This window comes from Narcine bancroftii, chromosome 2 (assembly GCF_036971445.1).
Source record: "Narcine bancroftii isolate sNarBan1 chromosome 2, sNarBan1.hap1, whole genome shotgun sequence".
Lineage (NCBI taxonomy): Eukaryota > Metazoa > Chordata > Chondrichthyes > Torpediniformes > Narcinidae > Narcine > Narcine bancroftii.
The window spans coordinates 342,015,591-342,042,248 of record NC_091470.1 but is presented as its reverse complement, the minus strand read 5'-3'; the positions used below and the strand labels follow the sequence as shown (position 1 = coordinate 342,042,248).

Below are 26,658 nucleotides of genomic sequence, written 5' to 3'. Positions count from 1 at the left end.
TGTTTGCTTCTAACCTTTTTATTTAATTTTATATTAGTACAGAACCAGTTTCCTTTTTAATCTTGGGTGCTTATCAAGACAAATGTCTCACAACAATACTGCAACTCCATTAGTTTTTACATTCCTGCTTTTATTCTCACCAGAAGAATTTCAATTCAGTATAATGTGTTATTGGATCAAATTGGCCTTTACAAAAGACTTATTGACTGAAGAGTGCATCGAAAACTTTTTTTATGATTTGGTGTATATTTTCCTGACTCATTTTATGAAACAGCAGGAATACACCATTCACCTTCTTTGCTCTGCTATTCAGTAAGATCTCTGCTGACCACTTGCTTCAGCATCTCTGTCCTGCTTGAATTCCATTTCCTTTGGTTGTTGTAACATCTAAAAACCTAAAACAACTCTGTCTCAATCTCTTTATTTTCCAGTCCTTCATCTTGGTGTTTGGGACGTCAGAAGTAAAAATGTATCCTAGTTTTGAGAGACTGCATTTTAAAAGTTGAATGATATACAGGTATCATGAAAATGTCTCATGAATAGCACAATATAAATAGCTCCATGTAAATCAAGCTGAAAGTCACTTGTGATTTTATCATATTTGTTATTTTGTGAACCTCTTATAATGTCATTGCAATATCCCTGACAAGGGCATTTTCTATACCTGGTGCATTTTTCTTTACTATACCTTGACCTTGGTGTACTACTTCTACTCCCAATCAAAGAGTATTTTATCCATAAGACCAGAAGAGATTAGAAAAAAAATGTGCTACAGTATTTGGTCCATTTAATCTGCTTCCCATTCGAATCATTGTTGGTGTATTCTTCCCTTTAACACCATTTTTCTGGTTACTGGGCCCCTTTGAAATTCCACAGATTCATCACCCTCAGAAGAAATTTCTCCTCATCTCTATTCTAAAGAGGAGTCTCTTATTATGAGGCTGTGCCCTCTGGTCCTAACCCCTTTCACTCCTGGAAACATCTTCATGTCCACTCTATCCAGCCCTTTCAAGATTCAGTACATTTCAATTAGATCCACCCTCATTAAACTCCTGCAAGAACAGGCCCAGAGCCATCAAACACACCTCTGTTAATCCTCTCCTCTCCAGAATAATAAGCCTCCCCTGGCCAGTGCGCCCAAAGCTCACAATGTAGTCTGACCCATGCCATACATAACCTCGGCATTACATCTTTGCTTTTGTGGTCTAGTCCTATTGAAAAGATGCTAATGTTGCATTTGCTGACCTTACTACTGACTCAACTACTGCTAAGTTTTAGGGAATACTGTACTAGGACTCCAATACCTTTAGACCTCTGCTTTCTGTATTTTCTAGTCATTTAGAAAATAGTCTACGCCTTTATTTACTTCTTCCAAACTGCATGGCCATAGACTTCCCCACACTGCATTCCATCAGCCACTTTGAGCTCCAACTGATTTGTCAGGTAAGACCTCCTCTAAAGGAAAACCTACTGACTTTGGCCTATTTTATTCTTGTGCTTTCAAATACCCTCAAGCATCATCCTAATGAATTCTAGAATCCTGCCAACCACTGAGATTAAGGTATCCATCCTATAATTTCCTCGCTTTTGCTTCTCCCCTTTTCATTGCGTGCCGCGTTGTGTCAATGGAGCCTGCTTGATAGCAATCACCTTCAGCCAATGCCCAGCAGATCAATCTACACAATCTATGAGGGTCGATGTATATGCCAAATGCCAATGGCCTATCTTGGGCATTGCCATTTGCAATTATCTAGTCCTATGGAACCATTTCTGACTCGCAATTTCTGAATGATCATGAATAATGCATTCTTAATCTCTTCAGCTATCCCTTTCAGAACCATGGGATGTAGTTCATCCGGTCACTAATTTCTATACCTGACTCTCGAATTTCTGGCAAGTCTTTAGTGTCTTCCACAGTTCATCTGCCATTTCTTTGTTCCCCATTACTACTACTCTAGCATCATTTTCTTGTGATCTGATGACTGCTTTATTTTTAAACTCTATATATCTGAAAAAACTTTTGGTGTCTTTTATGTTACTGGCTAGCATACTTTCATAGTTCTTCTTTTCTCCCCTTTTCTCATTGCTACCATGAGGGAGGAGATACAGGAGCTGGAAGACATACAGTCAAAGTTACAAAAACATCTTTTTCCCCTCCACCATCAGATTTCTGAACAGACAATGAACCTATGGATACTACCTCAATTTTTCTTTTTTTGTTTGCAACTTATTTTTTAAAAATCTTGTTTTGCATATTTATAATTTTATTGCAATTTTGTGCCTTGTTCTAAATTGTTCTTTCTTTGGCTTGGCTTCGCGGACGAAGATTTATGGAGGGGGTAAAAAAGTCCACGTCAGCTGCAGGCTCGTTTGTGGCTGACCAGTCCGATGCGGGACAGGCAGACACGATTGCAGCGGTTGCAAGGGAAAATTGGTTGGTTGGGGTTGGGTGTTGGGTTTTTCCTCCTTTGCCTTTTGTCAGTGAGGTGGGCTCTGCGGTCTTCTTCAAAGGAGGCTGCTGCCCGCCAAACTGTGAGGCGTCAAGATGCACGGTTTGAGGCGTTATCAGCCCACTGGCGGTGGTCAATGTGGCAGGCACCAAGAGATTTCTTTAGGCAGTCCTTGTACCTTTTCTTTGGTGCACCTCTGTCACGGTGGCCAGTGGAGAGCTCGCCATATAATACGATCTTGGGAAGGCGATGGTCCTCCATTCTGGAGACGTGACCCATCCAGCGCAGCTGGATCTTCAGCATCGAGGGTCCTCTACCGGCACCACCTACGGCTCCTAGAACGCTTCCACCAGCGTTGTCTCCGCTCCATCCTCAACATCCATTGGAGCGCTCACACCCCTAACGTCGAGGTACTCGAGATGGCAGAGGTCGACAGCATTCTAAATTGTACTGCTGCCGCAAAACAACAAATTTTATGACGTATGTTCATGACAATAAACTTGATTCTGATTATTGCTTTGCTGTCTTCAGTTGGTTTTGGTTTTTCAAAGCTATCCTAATCCCCCAACTTCCCACAAATATTTGCTAATTTTGCCTCTGTTAGTATATTCACTCCCAAGTTTGAAGTTGTGGCATTGAAGCCCACAGCAATTCAAGTTCCTCATCTAGACTTGATGGTTCAGTGCATCACTAAGAGAATGCTTCATAGATAATATTTCTTTTAATTTACCTCTTCAGGAATTGCTAAGGATTTTGAGTCATTTCAGAAGAAGATCTGGAAGTTTTAATGGTATCCTTGCTAATATTCTCCAGTCTACATCAATCAAGATAAGTTAACTGGTAACTTATTTATTACTCTGCTCTAATTGGCTGCTGCAGTTCAAAAATAATTTGTCTTCAAATATATTGAAGACAATATGTTAATGACGGAGATGAGGAAAAAACATTTTTCCCAGAGAGTAGTGAATCTGTGGACTGGATGGCCTGCTCCTGCTCCTATTTCTTATGTTCTCCACTTGATATCTGCAAACCTTGGGTCTTCAAAGGTGTTGCATTTTTTTTTAAAGTCTACTTGATATGGGGCCATGATTCAGATTTCTGGTCTATACTTCTCAAAATTTTAAATTCAATAGTTAGTCATTTTTATGCTTTTGGTGTATGATATTTGGCTTGCTTCTGGTCAAATGTGAACCATTTGTATATACTGTACATTTTGGTGTCCAAATAAAGTCGTGAAACCAAAAAAGTGGGGGTTGACTTGATATGCCAGATATACTTTTGAGATTTTAAATTCAGCTCAAATTCAGTGTACAATTCGACCCTTGAAACACCTTCCCCCCCCCAAAAAAAACCTGACTACAACAGATTTTAATTGAAAACAACAATACAATTTGCACCCTTCAAAATCACTCTCGCTATTTAAACTGCGATCACTGTTTAAACAGTCATCATATGGGTCCCAATCTGTATCTGATGAAGCAGTTTCGACTTCGTTGTCAGTGTCCCACAATAAATCATCATTCGTGCCATCAATTGCACAAGAGATGTTGCACTTACATTTAAATGATTTTTATCACTGTCTCACTTTAACTTTGTCCTATGTCTTGAGCACAAAGTTGTAGATCAAGTGATGCAGCATGCATCACCACCTTTTGTAAAAGACTTTTTCTGCACTCGACATCATGTATTCCATTCCTCGGGTCTTTGAATGGCTTGTTTGAGCAGACGTCGCGAAGTTGCAACCACCTGGGATAACTGCCATGTAAGTATTATGTAGTGTTGTTAATCTACTTTTAGTGTTCTCAGTTAAGTGGCTAGAAAACATATCCAAGACCAGCAAACTCTGTTCTTTGCGTAAACCGCCTGGCCGCTTGTCCCACACATTGTCTGTCCATAGTTTTATACCATTTTCGTCCATCCATCCTTTTTCATGAAAATGTTCAAAAATACCTGCTGGGAATTTTATTTTCTGTTAATTTTGCATTTGAAGATTACCATAGGCCTTTGTCCTGTCGGCCATCCACTATAAACCTGGTCCTTTCATGGCCTGTAACTTGTTTGCACAGTTTTAACACCTTTCCATTCCATTGTTCTATTGCCTATCATGTCAAAATTCATGGGTGTTTCGTCCATGTTTCCAATATTTGTCAATGCAAACTGGTGTTTCTACTGGTGAAAATTTGCAACTTTATGATCAAGATCTTTTGGTTGTTTCTGTGCAAATTTTGGTGTTTTTATTTTGGCTTAATACCAGGTTTTTCCTGTTCATGAAACTGAATCATCACTGAGATCTGTGTATGACTTGGCCCACTGCAATGCAAATGTTCTTTTATTTCAGGTGACTGTGTTCTAATCTTGCCTCTGTTCACGTCCCCATTCTGCAACGTGATTTTTCGACTCTGGCCACCAAGTGATTCCTTTTCTCAAAGAACATTGCCTTTTTGGTATTTTTCTTAGTCTCTTGTTTTCTTCCTCTAAACTCTTACTAACTTCTCTTGCACCTCAAATTTTCTTGCAGCAGCGCAGTTGTTGGTTTACTTGGCCATTTTTATCACTTTCACCTTAAAGCTCACTTCATAATTTTCATTGCGTGCTGCGTTGTGTCGAGGGAGCCTCCATGATAGCAATCACCTTCAGCCAATGCCCAGCAGATCAATCCACACGATCTATGAGGGTTGATGTATATGCCGGTCAATAGCCTATCTTGAGCATTGCGAGCTTTGAGGGTTGATGGGAATCTCAGGCAACCAGAAAATTGGGGTTGAACTGTATGCTGAATATATCATAAAACCCTTAAAATGAGGCTGAAAAAGTGGACTTGACTAGTATGCCAGTTGACTTGTATACCGAAATATACGGAACTGCTGCAGCAACATAGTATTGCTTAAATCTGTAGCATAATTACCATTATATTAAAATGATCTTCATATTTAATGTTTTTATGATTTGTTTGAAAGCTGTTCTTTCTAAGTACTTTGAAGTTCCAGATTCTTTTCAAATCTGTTTGCTACTTTGACTAAGCAGCTTGTTTTTTTTTTGATATGGGGAAAAGCCAGCTCAGAATCTGAATACTCATGAATTTAATAAATCTCCGCAAATCCCAATGCTAATTGAGGAAAAGGATTTGAATAAATAGACAATGAGATTCAAAAATGATTGGAACAAATGACAAAAAGTCTATTTTGTTGAAGTTCATCTGGCATGTTATCTGTATTGTTTCACTGGGCCATCATGCAGTCTTCATTAGTTGAACTCTAATGGCTAGAATCGTACCAAACAATGTGAAATCCATAAAAGGGTTCCAAATTCTTAACTTGAAGGAATTCTTCAGTTTCATCAATGATCCTCCATTACAAGTTCAAAATAGAGTCATTCATGGCACAATTTCCATTTCAGTGCACCATAGCAGGGATTATAAAAGTGATGGATTTAGTCCAATATGCAACTTTCCCTCTGGCTTCTCAAACATCTTGTGACTCCTGATAACTGCAGTGGACAAACTGATCTGGATTAAACACTCAATTATATTAAGAATTGAGCAGTTGATTGATTGAAGCTACTGCCACTTAATGCTCACTTCTCAAATATGATTGCATTGTTTATTATTGGCAGACTGAAATGCCTCATTTCATTAGATTTGTTTAAATTACTCTTTCAAGTTCTATGGCATTAATTACTAGGTTAGAGTGGCAATGTCAAAGATGCATGGTCACTTCCATATCTTTTTACTATCTTGAGTTGAACATACTAGTATATTTTCATTTTTGTTAAATTATAATTTGTTTCTTGAATATGATTGCCACAAGAGTTACACTGACAAATGTACAATGAAGCATTTAATCTCATTTCTGATCATTGTTCAGTAATTTTCTTAGGAGAACCTATTGGATATATCGTAATCTGCGTTACACATTGGACTGTGTTTGATTAACAGGTCCCAATGGCTTGAAATGGCCATTTGGTTTCTCATTCAAATACCACCAAGTGTGCTATATATTAAAAGTACCCCACTTTTGAATGAAAAAAAATGAATTTTAAAATAATTGCAATAAATTTTAGGTGCAGTTTTCCCACTTTTTATCTTGTAATCTTTGGGCCACTAATTGCAATATTATTACAGTTGTCAATGGACATGCTTTTAACTTATCTTTGATTTATCATGGATATCATTAAATATTTTGCCTTGAAGGCTAAACGGGAGGTATTGTTTAGCCTTGCACCAGTATTAGAAGAAAGTGCCTTTTTTCCCCAGTTCTGTGCCCGGAACTTTATTCTGTGCTTTTATTTTTATAAAGGAGATCTCTGAGCTTGAATATTCTGCTAAAATGGTCATTTGGTTCATTTCCCTTAAGAATAATATTAAGGCTATGCTTTTGATCGCATTGTCCTCTTACAAATCTTTTTAAATAAGCTATCTGCTTGTCTTATCAAATCCATTAGGGGCAGATTTGTCTACATTTGTTTCTAATAAAAACATAACATTCTTCCTTGTTGTTTTCATTTGTTCCTTCCTCTTAAACTTGAGCCTTTAGTTGAAGACTGATCAATAAAATGTTTATTTCTTGCATATTGCAACTCATTTGCTGAGGCTGAGTAATCTTGGCTTTGGAGTTGTTACTGCAAGTTGAACAGTTTCCCATAAATCTGAAGATTAACTCTACTCCCACAGGAAAATGATTTGAGGTGAGATGCAACATCACAGCAAAGAAAGAATAAGAAATGTTTGGTCAGTGATGCAGTTTTGATTAAGACCAAGTTGCACTGGGAATAATTACTGTACGTTACAAATGCATTGGTTACTATTGGACTTGGAATGGCTGTGACAGCCTATAATTTTTTTTGGAGTTGCTGCTGGATGAAGATCCCATCCACTATGCTTTTGGATCGGTGGAATCCATGTGTGAGGAGTAGCTCTTCAGACCCAAGAAGCAGATGTTTGAAGGAGACATTGACTTTCCCTATGGAAGATGAGTGGTTGGGGGTTGGGGGTGGGGGGAGGGTGGAATCCCTTAGTAGCTGGACACCTCTCTTGAAGATTATGATTACAACATTCCAAAGGCTTCCTGAAAAATAATTTTCTTCTCGCATTTGTCTGATAAGGCTATGGATTTGTGACTAAAACTGTAATGAATTTTAAGATTTAAGCAGCAATATTGTAAATTCCTGAGGCCTTGTTATTATTTAAATTGAGCTATTTCCTTGACTGTTAGCCTGGAATGTGGGTAAGGGACACTGCGATAGGCTGTTAGGGATTTTGAGTCCTCGTGTTGAGGAAGTCTTTGTTGTGGAATATTTAAATGCTTTTCTCGACCTCACCAAAGCTTTGACATTGTCAATCAAACAATCTTCTGGAGAAACTCAACAGGTCAAGCAACATCAGTGGGAGGAAAAAGAATGGTCGATGTTTCAAGCTGAAACTCTTCATCATGACCCTCTGACTATCAATTGTGAGGAACTTTGGAACACCAGATTCTGCTTTTTCCATGACTGCATACAAATTGCCATATTAACCAATGGATCAGCAGTATATTATGCAGGTCATATCATTGCATGCCCAAAACAGCCACTCTATTCCAGATTATGTTATAGGAGGACATTACCAAGTGGACAAAGATAATTATTGGATTAATTTTGGTACTAAGTATTAGAGAATCAGAATAGAAGATCACCAACAGCTGAAAGGACCTGTCCAGATGGATGGATTGCACCTTAACAGGAGTGGGAGTGTTGTTCTGGTAGGAAGGTTAAAACTTAATTTGCTAAAGGTTGATACCAAAATAAAACAAACAAAAGAAAGTTGCACATAAAAATGGGAATCGAGAGAAAAGTATTAGTATTAGTTGGACATAGATAACAGAGTATCCAGAATCTGGATTTATTGTCATAAACAAGTCATGAAATTTGATGTTTTGCAGCAGCTTCGTAGTGGAAACATTCATATTATAACCATCTTACAACATTACTATAAAAAATAACAATAATAGGACACGAAAAGTGAGGCAGCATCTTGGTTTATTGATTATTCTGGAATCTGATGGCAGCGGGGAAGAAGCTGTCCTTGTGCCACTGGGTGCTCTTCTTTAGGCTCCTGTACCTTTTCCCTGATCGTATCAGAGTGTAGAGCACATGACATGGGTGGTGGGGGTCTTTGAGGACAGAGGTTGCTTTTTTAAGACACTGTCCGATGTAGATGTCCTCGATGGAGTGAAATCTGGTGCCTGTGATATTGCAGGCTGAGTTAACAACCCTCTGGAGTTTATTCTTGTACCAAGAGTCGGTGCCTCCACACCAGGTAGTGATGCAACCAAGCAGAATGCTCTCCATAGCACACCTGTAGAAGTTTACCAGAGTCTTTGATGATATACCAAATCTCCTCAGACACCTCACAAAGTATAGCTGCTGAGGAGCCTTCTTTGTGATTGCATCAACATGGAGGCTCCAGGATGGATCCTTGGGGATGTTGACACCAGGAACTTGAAGTCTTGACCCTCTCTACCACTGAGCCATTGATGAGGTCTGGATCATGTTCCCCTAACTTCCTTCTTAAGTCCACAATCATCTCCTTGGTTTTGCTGATTTTGGGCTCAAGCTGGTCGTTACACCATTCAACGAGCTGATCTATTCGCTTCCTCATTGCTGTTTGTGATTCTGCCGACAAACCATCAGCAAACATTACTGATGTTAGACCATCAACCAGTGGGAATGATGCGGATGAGCAAATCTACAGGGACTAGATTGTTAAATAAGAGCTGCAGAGTGATTTCTGGGCGATTTCAGTTGCCTGATATTAATTGGTATGAAGAAAATGCAAGAAAAGGTTTTCTGAAATGACTTCAATTCGACTTGGATAAATATGTTTCCCAATCAGTGAGAAAGCAAATCTAGTTTTTGGAGTGTAATTAGACCATGTTTTATAAGGTTCAGAATAAAAAAAGAGTAGAACCATTGATACCAATTGAAGGAGGGATGAGGTGGGAGCTGGCTAATGTAAAGTGGAGTTTTTAAAAAAAAACAAGTGAACATTAGTTAATTACACGATAGCCACTTTCCCACATGGAAGAAAGTGATTGATGGAGGAAATAGAAAAGATGAATAGAAAGGAAATGTGTGACAAGACTCATCAGGTGATTAATTGCAGCATGGTCCAGTCTGGAAATGGGAGTGGGGTGGGTTTTGGAAATTTTATAGCAAAATAAGATAAGGAAAGTGATGAAGGTGAAAAAAAATTATCATTAACATAATAGGGCATTTGAATTAATTCTACAGGGATGTAAACATGGAAAATTGTGACCACTTCGGATTGTGTAAATGTTCCCAATTAGCAGATTTTTTTCAGTGGATGCAGTTAAACGTTGCATAAAAGATACAAAGAGGATGTGAGGGATAGTGATCTGGTGTAAGCTGTTTGTAAAGGCAGTGGAAATGCTGTCAATAGAATAAAGGAATAGGATGGGACGAGAATAATTTTCAGGGCTACAGTGAGGGAACCAGGAAAAGGGACTGATGCGATTGCTCTATCAAGGGCAGATGTGCCAGGCCATGCTATAATGGTTCTTTGATTTAATTTTGTCAATTTTAAATTCAATTTTCAATTTGATGTGGGCCCAGGGAGGATGAAAAAGGTGAAACGCAAGTTAAATTTGTTTCCTGCATCAATAGTGATATGCTGTCTCTTCAGTATTGCAAAACGAGCTAGAGTCTTTCATGGTATTGAATACAATTTACATCAGGTTTACAAAATGGTGTGTAGCCATTAGGGTTGACGCCATAAACTCAATTGAAGATGTGTTATGAGCCATCATACTTTTTGAGTATTTAATATTGTTTACTAGTTTTGAAGGTGATGCACTTTATGAAGAGATTCATGTTGTAGTTGTAATGTATTTGTGTGTGCCACTGAATAGATTTATTTTTGAGTTATTAAAGTATGGGCATTGAAATTCTAAAGTTCATCTAATCTGCAAGGATGTTTGCAAGAGGGTTTCTGTAGAATACTCTAAATTATTAAGATAGTCAAATGTTATCTTACCACATTTTAATCACATTTATTGTTTTCAGGGCAAACATGGTATATCAAGGAAGCAAGAACCTATATTCTGTGTGCTCTATCCATGTTTGAAGTCCATTCTATGTTTTTAAAAGTGTATCTAATTGTTGCTTGTAAACAGTGTACAAAATGTTTGGTTTAATAAGATAGCATGTGATTCATGTGGAATGATGACCAGCTAAAACTTTATAGGCTGTGTGTCCTGTGTCAGCTGCAGTATTCATTGTGTCTTTGTGTGAATCACCATAAAATGGTCATATTGTTGGAAGGATAATGCCATAGAATGTTGCTGCACATAGTATTGACTGTTGAATAAGTGTTAAAAGTCTATAGAAGTACTAATGAAAGCCAAAGATGCCTTCTCTGGGGATTTCTCATGTATTTGCTTTGAAGATTAATGTCATTGAAATTCAGCAAGTGTTTGTTTATGCTAATTAAGTAGATAAAAGGACTCTACCCTAAATGCTATCTTAGAAACAACAGTACAACTTCATAGCCAGCTTTTAAACAGTTCTAATTGCTTGTAATATTTTCAAGAAATTGATTAATTATTTGTAGGAAACCATTATTTGAACTTCCCACAAAGTGAAAACTTGGAAAATGCTGAAAAGTTTAATTATATTTAAGATTTTATAGATATACACAATCTTCACATTGTACTTGGATGATATTGGGTAACTCAGTGACGCAGCTAGAAGAGCTGCTGTCTCATCACGCTTGTGACCCAGGTTCAATCCTACCTTTGACATCTGTGTAGAGTTTCTGTGTTCTCTCTGTAACTGTATGGATTTCCTCTGGGTTTACAGGTTTCCTTCTGTATCCCAAAGACGTGTGAATTGACTCATTAAATTGGGCATTCAAATTGCTCATGGTGTGTAGATTAATGGCAGAATCTAGAAATAAGTCAAGAATAAGAAGCAAACTTGGTCGAATTGGACTTTAGCTTACAAAAACTATTGAAGTGAGAACAATTTGAAAGAACAATATTTCCTTGAATAAAGCATCAGGGCATACTTGACCTCCCTCCCTTCGTCCTACTATCGTTGTAGTATCCATTTTATAATTGCTCCACTGAACAAAATCATTACCCTCCCTTCTGCAATGTTTCCAACAATACAGTTGCTGCTTCTGGATATACATTAAACCTTTTAAAAAGTGAAGTCATGCCTTTTAATATACAGGATAATAGCATCAAGAACCTAGTCAAATGCTTGCAATGGTGCCTGAATGGATTTAAATATTTTGGCATAGGAATTGGGAGATCTGCAGACAAAATCCTCAAAGATAATTACATCAAGTTATTGAATTCGGTTAAATTGGATCTACAGAAATGGAGGGAACTGCCATTATCTTTAATTAGCTTAATTAAAATGAATAAATGCTTCCCCGCCCCAATTTCTATATTTATTCCAATGTGTCCTAATTAAAATTCACGTCTTTTTAATGAATTAAACAGATCACTATCCAGCTTCTTATGGAAAAGTAGTCAAACTGTCAACCTTTCAGGCCCCATATGCCAAGGGAGGATTAAATTTTCCTAATTTTAAATGTTGCTATCTTACCGCTCAATTCCATCCAATATGGTGTTGGTTGCCCTCTGAGGACAATGAGGCTAGATGGCTTCCTATTGAACAACAGCAACTAGAGAATGTTTCTTTAAAAGTTCTTCCTTTTTTAACATCTAAGAAAGCACTCTTAAATATTACTAAGAGCCCAAAAATTCTAAATTCTTTTGCAGTACGGCAAGAAGCTCACACAGTTAGTTATTGGTATAAATACCTCATTATTTCAGAAAACTCCTCTACCTGATGCAGATGATTTTTTTTTAAATTGGGTTAATAGTATTTATAAAAACAGTTGAAGATTTATATAGCCAAGATAACCGCCAATTTTCAACAATTGTCTGGTAAATTCAATCTACCAAATCATAGTTTACTCCAATATTTTCAGATTGGACACTTGGTCCATAAGTTATGCAGACTCTCCACAAATTCCTATGGAGTCCCTGTTAGAAAAGCACTTGCTTAGTGAAGCCCCCCTGCACACTACAAAGGGTCTGACATCATCTATTTGTATCACTTTAAACAGTAGCTATACTGAGTGGGAATCAGATCAGGAATGTAATTACAATGATGCTGATTGGTTTCCCACCGTACTAATCTCAACTAAACATAGACAAATACACTTTAATATCTTTAAAGATATTAAAGACCCACTACACTGCACAAAACGACTAGCTTCTCTCCCAGTTGTCAGATGTAAAACTTGTGGTGGAATTGCTTTGCAATTGCTCTTATCTGAAAGACTTTGGGAATGCATTGTTAGAATAGCCTCTGATATAAAACATAAATTTCATTTGACCCTAGGGACTGGATTTTGGGAGATCTACAAGGTCTTAATGTGAGACACAATTTAAAAAAAAATATTTTGTATTGTTTGTGGCCACAGCTGGGAAAAAGTATATCCTACAAAACTGAAAATATGAATTTCCTCCACAGAGGCAATGTATTAACGAGTTAACATCTTATAGTACACCTGAAAAGATCTTGTATAGTGTGAGGAGGAAACCAGCAACTTATTTTTTTTTTTTAAATGGGGCTCTGTTTTGGCTTTATTACCATCATTACACCTCAGCCACTGAATTAGTACAATACAATGAATAAAGTAAAATTGTCCTCCTATCTACTTAATGTAGTAATGTATTCCTTATTGTATCTTCTTTGGCTTGGCTTCGCGGACGAAGATTTATGGAGGGGGTAAATGTCCACGTCAGCTGCAGGCTCGTTTGTGGCTGACAAGTCCGATGCGGGACAGGCGGACACGGTTGCAGGGGAAAATGGGTGGGTTGGGGTTGGGTGTTGGGTTTTTCCTCCTTTGTCTTTTGTCAGTGAGGTGGGCTCTGCGGTCTTCTTCAAAGGAGGTTGCTGCCCGCCGAACTGTGAGGCGCCAATATGTACTTAATACCTTACTTGATTGAATTTTATTTTGCTATTTTTCAATTGTGAACGTGGGAGAAATTTCTACCATGCCAGGGTGGAGGTGGGTGGGAGCATTTTGTTTGTTAATTTTGTTGTTTTCTTATCATTATATAAAAAATATTGCTATTTTGCTTCAATAAAAGTATATTTTTAAAAATAAAAAAAAAGAATTGCTCCACTGAGAATTCTGTCACCCAAAAATGAATTGAAAAGATTCCAGTTCATTACCATAGTCTCTTACTTGGGACATCCTTTGTGATTGAGGATGAGTTGCTTCTATTCTCATTTAATGGCGATAGTTGGGAGCCATGTTTCTGGTACTGTTCAGCATACAATTTCTACAGTTTTGGGTACCATGGGCCAGAATTTTTCAGAAGTTAGGAGGGATGCTGCACATCTTCAAAGAAGCTTGGAGCACATTGCTGAATCACCTTATTCAAACCACTAAATTTAAGATCAACCGAAACTGTGGTATAATCAGCTCTTTTGTGTAACACAAAGTCCAAGATCATTTAATCATTACTCATTTCAAGACAATAATTACTGACTTTCAATTATCTATTTAAGATTTCATTTAGCTCAAATGCTCCCTCCCCACATCCAAATATCACTATTATTACTTGCAACATTTTATTTCCTAAAGACACAATGGTGGAACTGAGCATTGTAACAAAGGCCGAGGAGAGAATGCTTGCTCAGCACGGAGGTCCGAAGGCCCTTTGTTAATTGGTCAAAAGCCTCTGTTATTTTGCATAAACCATTATAAGCATGGTCAGAATGGTTTCCCAGGAAACAGAGTACAGACTGTTTGGGTAAAGAAAATTTGCCCTTTCAAAATGAATAAATTCCTATCCAAAATTTTGAGATACTGAGTAAAAATTACTCTGAGAATTTATCTTTGGGGGGGGGGGGGGGTGGAGGAAGTAAATAAATATGATTATTTTTTTTCAAATATCATTTCTAAAAGTGCATGCAAATGACTGCCTTATGAAACATCATTAAATGGTTAGTTTTCCAGGAAAGTAATTCCCCCCCAACCCCTTCCCATAACATGGGGGTTATCTATGTAATCTTCTCATCCATTGTCACAATATTAGGTAATGCTAAGGAAAGCCTTGGGACTTCAGTATAATTCAAAAGGCAATGCAAGTTTTCCGAATAGAAAATCATTTCCCTGCTATAATGGTTGGATGCTTGTGCCACTAGGACCTCCATAATTGAGGCAAGTAGTGAGAGAATTGGGGTATGATATGACTGCTAATAAGCTCAAGAGGACCTTGATGGATGGGTGGAATTTTTTGGTTGAATGTGTGGAAAATGATTTGGGGCCTCAGGATAAGAATGTTCTGGAATAAGGGATAGCATATAACCAATGATTTGTGTTTGGTGTTGGCAATGGGTGTTGATAATGGTTGTGTCGTATACAGTCATTCTTGCATACAAAGATAAATAGAAGAACTTGCCTGGTATTCCTTTCAATTTAATGTTAATGAAAAGTCTTCTCAGAGTGCCTTGCAATTGTTGATTCACTTACAGAATTTGTAGTGAGATCATTAACATTTATCAGTCAGGTGAGCAGTGTCAATACCTGTTTTAATTTCTGCTATAACATTAAATATAAATAAAAATTGAAGTTGTCATTTTTGATTTACCCATCATGGTGAAATTGGTATGTCAGGATCCATAGCTAATCCAATAAGTTTATCAAATTTGCATAAAATTAGTTGAACCCAATCTGTGATTACATTGTACCATGAAACTCCCAATAATTCAGCATTTGGGTATTTGGAAATCCTGATGGTCTATTATCTGTCTCAGTCATTAATCCAAATTGTCAGATGTGGTTCCAGGAAGCAACCATGGTTGGGTCTGAATTGTGGGGTGGTTGTGTGGCAGATGCCAGGGTTGGGATAAGGAACGTCAGAGGTCAGGAAACTGGGTAGTTTTTGCAGTTGGAACTGGAGTGCTTATGCATTTCCAGCTCTGCTTAAATTTACCAGATTATTTGGAAAATATATTACCATGTAACATGTTTAAAATAAAAGTATATTTGTGTATTATGAGGTACAATATTGTATAGGTTGGAAAATCTGTTTGTGTGGCACTACCAATGTCCGGAGGGTGCTGTGTTATTGAAGTTTTACTTTATTCATTGTATTGTGAATATAGGTGTGAATTGGTGCATTAATTTTGTATATTTGAAAATGCTAATACTTAGACAAGAATTTATCTTGCCTAAGATCTTCATATATTGGGTTTAATCTCTCTCTCTCTCTCTCTCTCTCTCTCTCTCTCTCCTCTCTCTCTCTCTCACACAGATATGGTAATGCCAGTAGTATAACTTTAATTTCAAGAATTAATATTTCTTAAAACATAGGTTTGTGAGGGGAAAGTTGTGTTTGACGAATCTTGTTGAATTTTTTTAAGAGGTGATCAGAAAGGTTGATGAAGGTAGAGCAGTTGATATGGTCTATTTGAATTCTAGTAATGCTTTCGATAAGGTTCCACATGAAAGGTTAGTGAGGAAGGTTCAGTCTCTAGGGATTAATACAGAGATAGTCAGATGGGTTCAGCAGTGGCTAGATGATAGGCACCAGAGAGTCATGGTGGACAACTATCTATAAGGATGGAGGCCAGTAATGAGCGGTGTACCTCCGGGATCAGTGTTGGGTCCTTTGTTGTTCATCATTTATGTTAATGATTTGGATGACAGGGTGGTAAATTAGGTGAGTAAATGTGCGGACGATACAAAAATAGGGGGAGTTGTGGATAGTGAGATGGGTTTTCATGGACTACAGAAGGATTTGGACTGTTTGGAAAAGTGGGCTGAAAGATGGCAGATGGAGTTTAATGTAGATAAGTGTGAGGTGCTTCATTTTGGGAGGAATAACCAAAGTAGGATGTATGCAGTGATGGGGAGGACATTGAGGAATGGAGAGGAGCAGAGGTGTCTTGGAACAATGGTTCAGCTTTCCTTGAAGGTGGATTCCCATGTAGATAGGGAAGTGAAGAAGGCTTTTGGTATGCTGGCCTTTATAAATCATAGCATAGAATATAGTAGCTGGGGGGTGATGTTGAGACTGTTTAAGGCATTGGTGAGGCCAAGTTTGGAGTATTGTGGGCAGTTCTGGTCTCCAAATTATAGGAAAGATATAAATAAGGTTGAGAGGGTGCAAAGAAGGTTTATGAAAATGTTGCCTGGATTGCAGTATCTAGAATATGGAGAAAGAATGAGTAGACTGGGACTTTATTCATTGGAGCATAGAAGGTTAAGGGAATTTGATAGGGGTATTTAAAATTATGAAGGGAATAGATAGAGTAGATGTAAATAGGCTCTTTCCCCCTGAGGGTAGGAAAGATTGGTACAAGGGGTCATAAGTTGAGGGTTGAGGGCAAAAGTTTAGGAGTAATAGAGCATTCTTCTTCACTCAGAGAGAGGTGGCTGAGTGGAATGATCTACTAGAAGAGTTGGTTGTGGCATGGTCAATTCTGTCATTTAAGAGGAGGTTAGATGAGTACATGGATGTGAGGGAGTGGGAGGGTTATGGACAAGGGAGTGGGTAGGTGGAACTAGTGGAGTTTCACGTAAAACGGTGTGGACTAGAAGGGCTGATATGGCCTATTTCCGTACTGTAAATTGTTACATGGTTAATACAAAATTAAAATGTACAAGCAGTAGAGTTGGTTTTTTTGCTGCACAAAAGGGCAAAATGTTTACTACTTTGAATTGGTGTTTAATTTTCATAACTATGCAAAAACATTATTGAACTTGACAAGTATGAAAGACAAATAACACAATAGGCCACAACTTCAATAATTAGACAATAAATGATGACCTTGCCTGCAACCTTCACACATCTTGTGAATGATTGATTGAATTAAGAAAAAGGTTCCATCCAAATTCCGCTTGATGTTTAAAACTTGCTTCTTTTGACCATGGACTGAATTTTAATTGAAAGTATAAAAGGGACTTAAATAGGAGGGCTTAAGGTTGTTGAACCAATAAATAGCCATCATCAGAAATGAATTTTGTGGTGTGCTCTTTGCAGTGTGGAAGAAGTTTTTTTTTTGCATTTAAATTATAAAAATTTTAGTAAATTTTTTAAAATTTGGACCCAGCACAGTAACAGGGCCTTTCAGTCCATAAGCCCATGCCACCCAATTACAACCAATTAACCAACAACCCCTGGAGAAAACTCATGCAGATGCTGGGAAACTGTACAAACTCCTGCAGACAGCGCTGAATTTTAACTCTGGTTGCTGGAGCTGTAACAGCATTGCGCTAAGCGCTACACTAACTATGCGGTCCACTAATTTCTACGATACTTTGCTGCATCCCTAATAAAATAATAGAAATCAAGCAACACAATGATCCAGATGGAAGAAATTGATAGAAACTTGAAGGACATATTTAAATATTTTATATATTTTTAAATCTCAAGGAGTGCCACTGTTGATAGAAGCATTAAAAAAATCTCACAAATATAACTTGTTAAAGGTTGCTTAAAAGTGACGTGTTAAATATTTTTGAATATTTATTTGACCTGTTAGAATTTTAGTAGTTTCTTGTCATTTAGAATGAAAATTGGAAAAAAAGTGTGTAAACCAAGTTACCAATTATTTATTTTCCAGATTCATTGAGTATTCATTATCATTGTGAGTTCATGATTTAGTTACAAATCTGATGAAATAAAGTCTTGGAAGGCACTGTAGGGAGAATTTAAGAAGGTTGACAGGTTGATTGAATGGAAAAAGAAAAATTGGAGATTAAACATGTGAGGAAAATTGGATTATTTAAATTGCAGGAAGTATAGAAAACAAAAATACTAGGTGTTGGTGTGGTGCTTCATGAGACACTGAGAATAAATGTGCAAGAAGAGCAAACTATTGAAAATAATAATATGTTGACCTTTATTGCAATGGAGTGCAAAAATATGGATTTCTTGTGGAGTTTGTAAAAAGTTGTGGTGAGATTTTATTTAATGTACTATGCAATTTTGGTCTTTAGTAATAAAGATGAGCAAGGTCATTAATGTTCTCATCTGTATTTACTGTAGATAAGTTGATCAATACTAAGGAATTGTGGAATATAGCCAAATAACAAAATATATAATCCATAAATCTTCGTCCGCGAAGCCAAGCCAAAGAAGACTAAGTTTGTTGTCATATACACATGCATTGAAATACTTAATTGCTGCAGCCGAACAGGTACTTGATTTTTTTTTTAATACAACAGTATACATTAAATGAAAGTAGTAAAGAGACAAGTACAAAAATGGATGATAAATATGCACAATTACTGTAGTCCAAGAAAAAAATATTGATGTTACAAAAGGGGGACTGCTTGCTGTCTTAAAGCATATTAATGGATAAATTCCCAGGGCCTGACCAGATGTATCACCTAACATTATGGAAAGCTATGGAAAACTTTGCAGTAGCTGAGAAAGAGATATTTTCATTATTGGATGAAGTAGCAGGACACTAGAATGTGATTAATGTTGTACTTTATTTAAGAGCTGCAAGATTCAGAGGGACAGGAGCCATCACCAGTTGGATAGGCAAGGACTGATTAGGGAAATTTGCATGGTATTGTCTTGCAAATTTTGTTAGTCTTTTCAAGAGGGCACCAAGAGCATTAATAAGGACACAGGGGTGACATTATTGATATGGACTTCAGCAAGGCTTTTGATAAGGTCCCTTATGGTAGGCTGATAGAGAAGGTTGGATCAAAAGGGAGCTAACCAGTTGGATTCAAAATTGCTTTGGTGATTGTGGGAGATTGTTTTTCCAGATTATTGTACCACAGATCTATGCAGGGTCCAGCATTTGCCATCTGTTAAAGAACTGGATGGTGCAGCTAATGTGGGAAGTATGTGGATGACACCAAATTTGGTGGTATGGTCGACAGTGAGGAAAGTTCTCAAGTTTACGAAAGGATGAACTGGAGAAATGGACCATAGAATGGCCGATGGAATATACTTGGATGTGTGAGGAACGTTAAACCAGCACAGGACTTGCACAGTTGAAGGGAGGGCCATGTAAAGTGTTTTGAAACAGCAAAATCTGGGGTTTTATGTATATAGTTCCATGAAAATGGCAACCCAGGAAGACAAGTTGGTAAAGAAGGTTTTTTTTTGGGCATGTTTACCTTTATCAGCAAGGGAATGGAGGAGTAGGGATTTTATGTTGCAACTGACCAAGGCATTGGTGAGAATACCTTTGGAGTATTGTGTGCAGTTCTGGTTGTCTTGCTATAGGAAGGTAGCCGTTAAGCTGGAAAGGGTGCAGCAAAGATTCATGAGAGATGATGCTGGGACTAGAGGGCTTGAATTATAAAGGAGAGCTGGATAAGCTGAGATTTTTGCTTCATGAAATGTAGGAGGCTGAAGGGGTGGCCTTGAAGAGATGTGCAAGCTCATGACTAATGGATCAGTCTTTTTCCCAGGATGGGGGAGGACGATAGCAGTGAGTGTAGTAAGAACAAGTAAAAGGAAAAAGATGAAAAAAATCTGAGGGATACCTTTTCACAGGAAGTGAAGTGGGTCTGTGGAAAGAGCTACCAGAGGAAGTGGTAGAGATGGATCTAATTTCAATCTTCAAAATGTACTGGACAGGTATGTGTGGAAGGGTGTAGAGGGCTATGGGCCAAACATGGGTGAATGGGACTAGCTTAGGTATACAACTTGGTTTGCATGAACTAATTGAGCCAAATGGCTATTCTATTTTCATGTTCTAACCGTGACCTCTAGAACAGAAGTACATAATCTTAATTAAAATGTGAGCTGTTTTTAAAAAAAAAATTGTACAGGTGGTTATAAATTACAAGTTTTAGTTTGAAGGGCTGCAGATTCACAGCCATTAAGTACCATATGTTTTGGATATTTTACAAACTTAACAGGTGGAAAAATCAGGAAAGTGTCCTTGAGGAACAGGATCCACTGTTATGTTTGAATGGATGAGCAGAGCTTGTACTTTATGGCCTTGTCCTGTTTCTTTTTCTTTGGATTGGGATGTTAACCTGTAATAAAGGTAAAGGTTCCATTATTGTCACATAATACATGTTTAGAAATCTAGGAATTAATTAGGTATTCATATATTTCAGAGGTTAGAAAATGAAGACAATTGAATTTTATATATTTTTAAAAAATGAATGCATTTTGTGTTCCTCAAGATTTGGTTACAGATATCTTTACTATGCTACCTATTCAGGTCCCGATGTGCTCTTATTGTTTGCTGTGCAATAATAAAAATGAGGTTCCTGGTGCTAATATTACTTCATGATAAAAGATCTTGGTTTGTCTATCCACAATAAGAACAAATCTGATCCAACTATTCTTCATGATCAAATTAAAAATCGTCAGTTACAACAGGAAACAACATCAAATTGCTAACATTTACTTTTGAATTTTGCCACAGTTGTTTAGTCCCAATTCTAATCACAGCCTTGAGGCAGAATTGGGCACAGCCTGAATCCAAAAATATTAGTAAGTATTGCTACCATTGAGATTGAGGTAGCATCTGAACCATCATCGCTGGCTGAATATTTACAAAGCCTAAAGTGGTATTCTGAATCTTTGTTCTGCTTTACATAATCACTTGTCATAATGTTCTTGGATCTCCTGTAATACAACCGTGGTCTGTTGCTGTAAACATCCCCGACTGGAAGCTGTAAATTTGTTTCTCTAGCTTTCAGTCAGATGTTTACGACCACCGGCTGCATCATACCCAGATTCTTAAATGATGGAACCAGATCAATCCTCAATTGATCTGGAAGTGGAATGATTTTGTTGTAAACTCTTTTGATTTGGTTAATCTCATTTGGGTATAATTACAAGATATATCCCTGATTCTTTATACAAAATGATTTTGGAAACTTTATAGCCCAGTTGATAAACCTCTTTTGTGATGGTCAGTTGTTGCAATTTGCCATCATTTAAGGGAATAAATTAGGCAGGATTACTAATCAATAGTGACCAGCTGCTGATGTGTGCTAAATTATGGTCCATACAAGAGAGATTTCATCTATTGATCACTGCTATTGCTCTCCAGTAACCCTAACCCATGGAAATAAATGGGCCAGTCAATGCAGCTGCCATTTGCCTTGCACCCTGTGCCCGCCCCTTGCTAAGACAATGTTGTGCAGTAACAGCAAAGATGGCTTATCATGGAGAGTGGGGTAGATTAGAGGGGAAGAAAGAAGGTGCTCAAGTGAAGAATAGGATATACAGCAGAAGGCGAGAGGAAAGGGGGCAAATTATGCCATCGTCTAGAGCAAGGATGGGCAACCATTTTTAAAACACATATTCCACCTGAAGTGTTCTCGATGCCATGCGTTCTCTGTGATTAATAAAGGATTGCTTAAGGTGGTATGAGAGTGGGGGAAAAAAGGTTTGAATCATACCTAATTGACTTGTGAGGCAAGGTTCTTCAGAAGTCAGAATACTGCTCCAGGTTTAGAGAGTTGGTATGCATGACTGCAGCATGCTGACTTCATACTTTAGTCAACCGAAGTCTTAGACATAGTATTTTCTTACCTGACAGGGAGAGGAGCTATAGGCACCAGTACATCTTGATAAAGCTCATCTCATGCAGATGAAGTTTCTGTTTCTAGTTTTCCCCTTCCAGAAGGTAATATATGATCCAGAGGCAAGCAGGTCCAGGATGACAGAAGACTAAACTTTTCTATATGAACATGTACAACAATGTACAAGTAACCTGGTGCATGTCAGCACTCATCAGAAAAGAGACAAGGGCAGGTGGGCTTAACCATCATTCTCGTCACTTTCTTCTCAATCATCTTCCCTATGGACGTCCCTGAATCCCTTCACTGTCCCTCCCCAACCCCCATATCCAAATCTCTGTTCACACTTTCACAGAACCACACCATCCAACTGTTATATGTCCCTCTTGCACCCAACCATTTGACAGAGTTTAGTCTTCCTGGTTTCAGAACTCCAAAGGAAATTGGCCAATGACAATTTTTCTCAAGCAAAATATTTCTGTAACAATTGGATCTAGAGCACTGGTTTTCAACCTTCCCTTCATATACCACCTTAAACAATCCCTTACAGAGAACTTGTGGCTTAGGGAATACTTAAGGTGAGTTTAAAAAATGTTGCCCACCCATGATCTAGAGAGAAAAGATGACCAAATGGTTGGGTGCAAGAGGGACATATAACAGTTGGATGGTGTGGTTCTGTGAAAGTGTGAACAGAGATTTGCATATGGATATGGGGGTGGGGGAGGGACAGTGAAGGGATTCAGGGACAAGATAGATCTAAGGTGAGGGATGTCCATAGGGAAGATGATTGAGAAGAAAGTGACGAGAATGAAGGTTAAGCCCACCTGTCCTTGTCTCTCTCTTTTCTGATGAGTGCTAACATGCTAGCATTCTGATGAGTGCTAACAATGTAACATGCACATTGTTGCACATGTTCATATAGAAAAGTTTAGTTTTCTGTCATCCTGGACCTGCTTGCCTCTGGATTGTGAACTTGTTCCGTCAAGTTTTTGGGATAGCTGGTACTTGCTGTTCCAGGTCCCAGGCATTCTGTTGAAGAGTAAGAATTGCCTATGAATGAGAATATCATTGGGTAGCCACAGTAGCAGCTGACCTGCACATTAATTGCTATAGCTCAGGAATCCAAAAACACCAATATTGCTCTTGCCATTACTACAACCCATTTGGATATATTACCTTCTGGAAGGGGAAAACTAGAACAGAAACTTAGTCTGCATGAGATGAGCTTTGCCATCAAGATGTACTGGTGCCTATAGCTCCTCTCCCTGTCAGGTAAGAAAATACTATGTCTAAGACTTCGGTTGACTCAAGCATGAAGTCAGCATACTGCAGTCATGCATACCAACTCTCCAAATGTGGAGCAGTATTCTGACTTCTGATGAACCTTGCCTCACATCTTTGAGGAAGACAAACCTCCTGAGGCAACACATTTGCACCACTAGTATAGCTGATGCCTCACAGTGCAAAAGACCGGATCGATCCTGACTGCTGGTATTTTCCATATGAAGTTTGCTCATTCCCCATGATGGTGTGGGTTTCTTCTAGATGCTCTAATTTCCTTCCATATCCATAAGATCTGCAAGTCAGTAGGTTAATTGGTCACAGTAATCCCTTCTGTGTAGTTAAGCGATTGGGGGGGGGGGGGGGGGTGATGATTGATGAGTATATGAGAATTATCATAATATTGGGGAAAATAAATGGTTGGCAGGGATCTCCGTTAGCCAAAGGGCCTAATTCTATGCTTTACCTCTCTGATTTTCAAGCAAGTTTTCAGCCATGGTGGGAAAGGCATAATCTTTTGACAAGGTGTGATGAAGAAGGGAAACTAGCATCAATGGATTCTTCTTGAGCTCATGTCTAGCAACTAATACCTGTTTTTCCTTTGGGACAAACCTGGGGACACCCATCTAGTCACTGTCATTGTCTGAATTAGATCTCTGGGATGAAGATCAACAGAAAACTTGTGACCTAAAGAACAGATGATGAGTGAAAAAACTAAGAGCTGCATCAGCACATTAATGAATTTGAATTAATAATTTTTCAGCAATGTGAATATCAAACATCTCAAAGTGACCTGAGTTGCATTATGGATTCTTTCCATCTTGAAGCATGATGAATGTGAGATCCTGTGTGCCAGCTTCCATAAGAAGTGCCTCTAAAGGTTTTGACCGCAAAGAAGCCTTTGACTCTGAAAATCCAGGGTAGCTACGAAACATCTTTCAATAACTATTTGCAGAAGTTTAAGCTTTTGCAGTCTTGTGTCAAGAAAGTTGGAGTTTTTTCACCACATCATTTCCATTTAACTCCTACGAGCTCCTCACAAGAATTAAGCCAATATGCAGGACCAATGGGAAATGGTTAACTCGGGAGCCAGTTGCACTCCAATTTCATTAGTTGAGATGGTGATTATACATAGATAATACAAGTTCACAAATTGAAAGGCTGTCTTCCAAGTTACTGCCAACATATTCACTTTTATGGGAGATGATGGATAAACATAACGAACCTAAGGTTCTCTGCCAACTAGTCCCTCCACCCCATCCATAGAATTACAACAACAATGGTACTGAGAATGTGAAGTCCAACATGTGCGGGAAAAAAATCAGTGTAAACAAGGGGAGGAGTACAGAACCTTACAAGGTACCCTACTCTGTCAAAATCCCATTCCAGAGACTGCAGGTCTTATTTTGATCTCATCAGCCACCTTAATCCATGGAGCTGATGCAGAAGAAAGACATCCTCATTTGCAAAGGGGTTGGCTAAGATAATTAATTATTTTTTGGCAGTTTTGTAGAATCTTGTTTAATCCTAACCTTGGCTGCTGATTGTATAAAGATTGCAATGTGTCGCAATGACTGTTTCCTCTGAGTGCTCTGTTTTAAAAATTAGCCAAGGTACATTGCCCTTGGTTTGCAGATGAGTGTTGGAATAGAAGGGGAAGTTGATGGAATCATGGGATGGATAATATGGGTTCAGGTGGAATTGGTGAAAAATGGTTGGTTGGTTTTTGGCAAGGACGGTGGGCCAAAGGCCTTTTTTTTGGCTGTATCTCTCCAAGACACTATACTTCGGCATTTTCTCATTTCTGAAGAAGTCACCTGCTGGAAGTATTTTTTTTGTCCACCAATACTGTCTGATCTATGGAACATTTCCATTGTTTTCTCTTTATTATTTGTCTCATGCAAATTTATTAAGAAAGCTATTTTTAGTTCCATTCTCCCAATTTTCAAGTTAAGATGTTCTTGTACTTTGACATAATAATGAGGCAACTGAGCTGCAGGCATTGTAAACATCCTACACTCAGCTGTAACAAGGAGAAAGGCTGAGGGAAGGTTGTTTACCTTGACTGGCTTGGAACAGCGACATTTTAAATGAAGAGAAGATATCTCGAAGTTTATAAAAGTTGGCACAATTTTACGATTTCTAGATCTGCAGTGGGTATGAAGACACAAGAGACTCCCAATACCAGAATCTGGAGCAAAAAAGCAAATTGCTGGAGGACTCGGGTGGTCAAGCAACATCTTTGGCAACTAAAGGATTTTTGACATATTGCATCAAGACCCTGCATCCAGACTGAGAGCATAGAGGGAAGATTGCAAGTACAAAGAGGTGAGGTGGTGGCTGGTAGGAGATGGGTAGAAATGGGGTGGGAGTTACTGATGAAGCCTTGTTTCCCTAGTAGAGCATTTCAGAACTAATCCACTTCCATAAGTATTGGAGCCCTCGATTATATTTACCCTATTTCCCAAAAGATCTCTCTCACTCTGCGTCTTCCAAGGCAGGACAGAGTTCCGTGCACATCATCCTTTTGCTAGTTCCATGAAAGACCACAACCAATTACATCTTCCCCTTTCCCTCACTCTTCCATTTTCTGCTTTCCACATGAATATCTCCATATCATGCTACCTAACACTCACTCTTCCCCTGTCTCTACCACTTTCTCCTACAACTGTAGGAAATGCAACACATTTTTATCAACCCACCACCCCCTGCTTCCTGTCTATCCATGGACCTCCACCTTCAGGAGAGATGAAGATTCAAGTTCACCTTGTTTATGGCAGGTGATGGTCTCATCTACATCACCAAAACCACAGAGCATCTACCCTTAATGGACATTTTGTGCTTGCGGTTGCATGTCACTTCAACTTCACATTCCCACACCATTTTGTCTATCGTTGCCTATCTCCATTGCCAAGATGAAACCAAACATAAACTAGAAAAACAGCACCTTGAATATTCCATTTGGATAGCCTATGGTCCAGTGGTATGAACATTGAATTTTCAAATTTCAGATAAATCTTTGACCTTTACCATTCATGACCTCTCACCCTCACGTTACCTGCATTCATTACCCTCCCCAATTTGGTTCCATCTCTCTTGGTTGACCTTTCCTATCCCCCTCCTCCACATGGTCCCATATGTTCTTATCCTTCCATTTATCTCCACCTCTTTACCTTCTACCACCACCTGACTGCATGTACCTATTTAATTTCTTATCCATTTCCATCTATCACCCAACAGACTGTCTCAAAACATACCTCCCATGCCTGGATCCATCTGCGCATCATACCATTCTTTCTCCTGATCCCACATCACCTACCTGTGGCAATAAGGAAGCATACAGGAGGGAGAGAGATCCACTTGTTGAGTGATGTTACACCA

At 38.4% G+C, this 26,658-nt stretch overlaps 2 long non-coding RNA genes across 10 annotated transcripts in view; one reads left to right on the top strand and one right to left on the bottom strand.

Annotated features, from left to right (window-relative positions):
• The window catches only part of LOC138755734 (uncharacterized), a 94,404-nt gene that overhangs the window by 46,913 nt on the left and 20,833 nt on the right, over positions 1-26,658 (top strand). For 7 of the 9 annotated variants that reach the window (XR_011352507.1, XR_011352509.1, XR_011352508.1 and 4 more), the window contains 3 exons: positions 18,533-18,683; positions 20,374-20,504; positions 25,424-25,605. This is a non-coding gene — a long non-coding RNA (uncharacterized lncRNA). Of the gene's footprint in view, positions 1-3,188; positions 4,213-18,532; positions 18,684-20,373; positions 20,505-25,423; positions 25,606-26,658 lie in introns of all 9 variants that reach the window. The other 2 variants (XR_011352511.1, XR_011352514.1) reach the window with 2 other exon arrangements.
• Positions 131-14,102, bottom strand: LOC138755735 (uncharacterized). The gene is made up of 3 exons (XR_011352515.1): positions 13,704-14,102; positions 11,238-11,390; positions 131-474 (listed from the first exon to the last, which is right to left on the bottom strand). It is a non-coding gene; the product is annotated as an uncharacterized lncRNA (long non-coding RNA).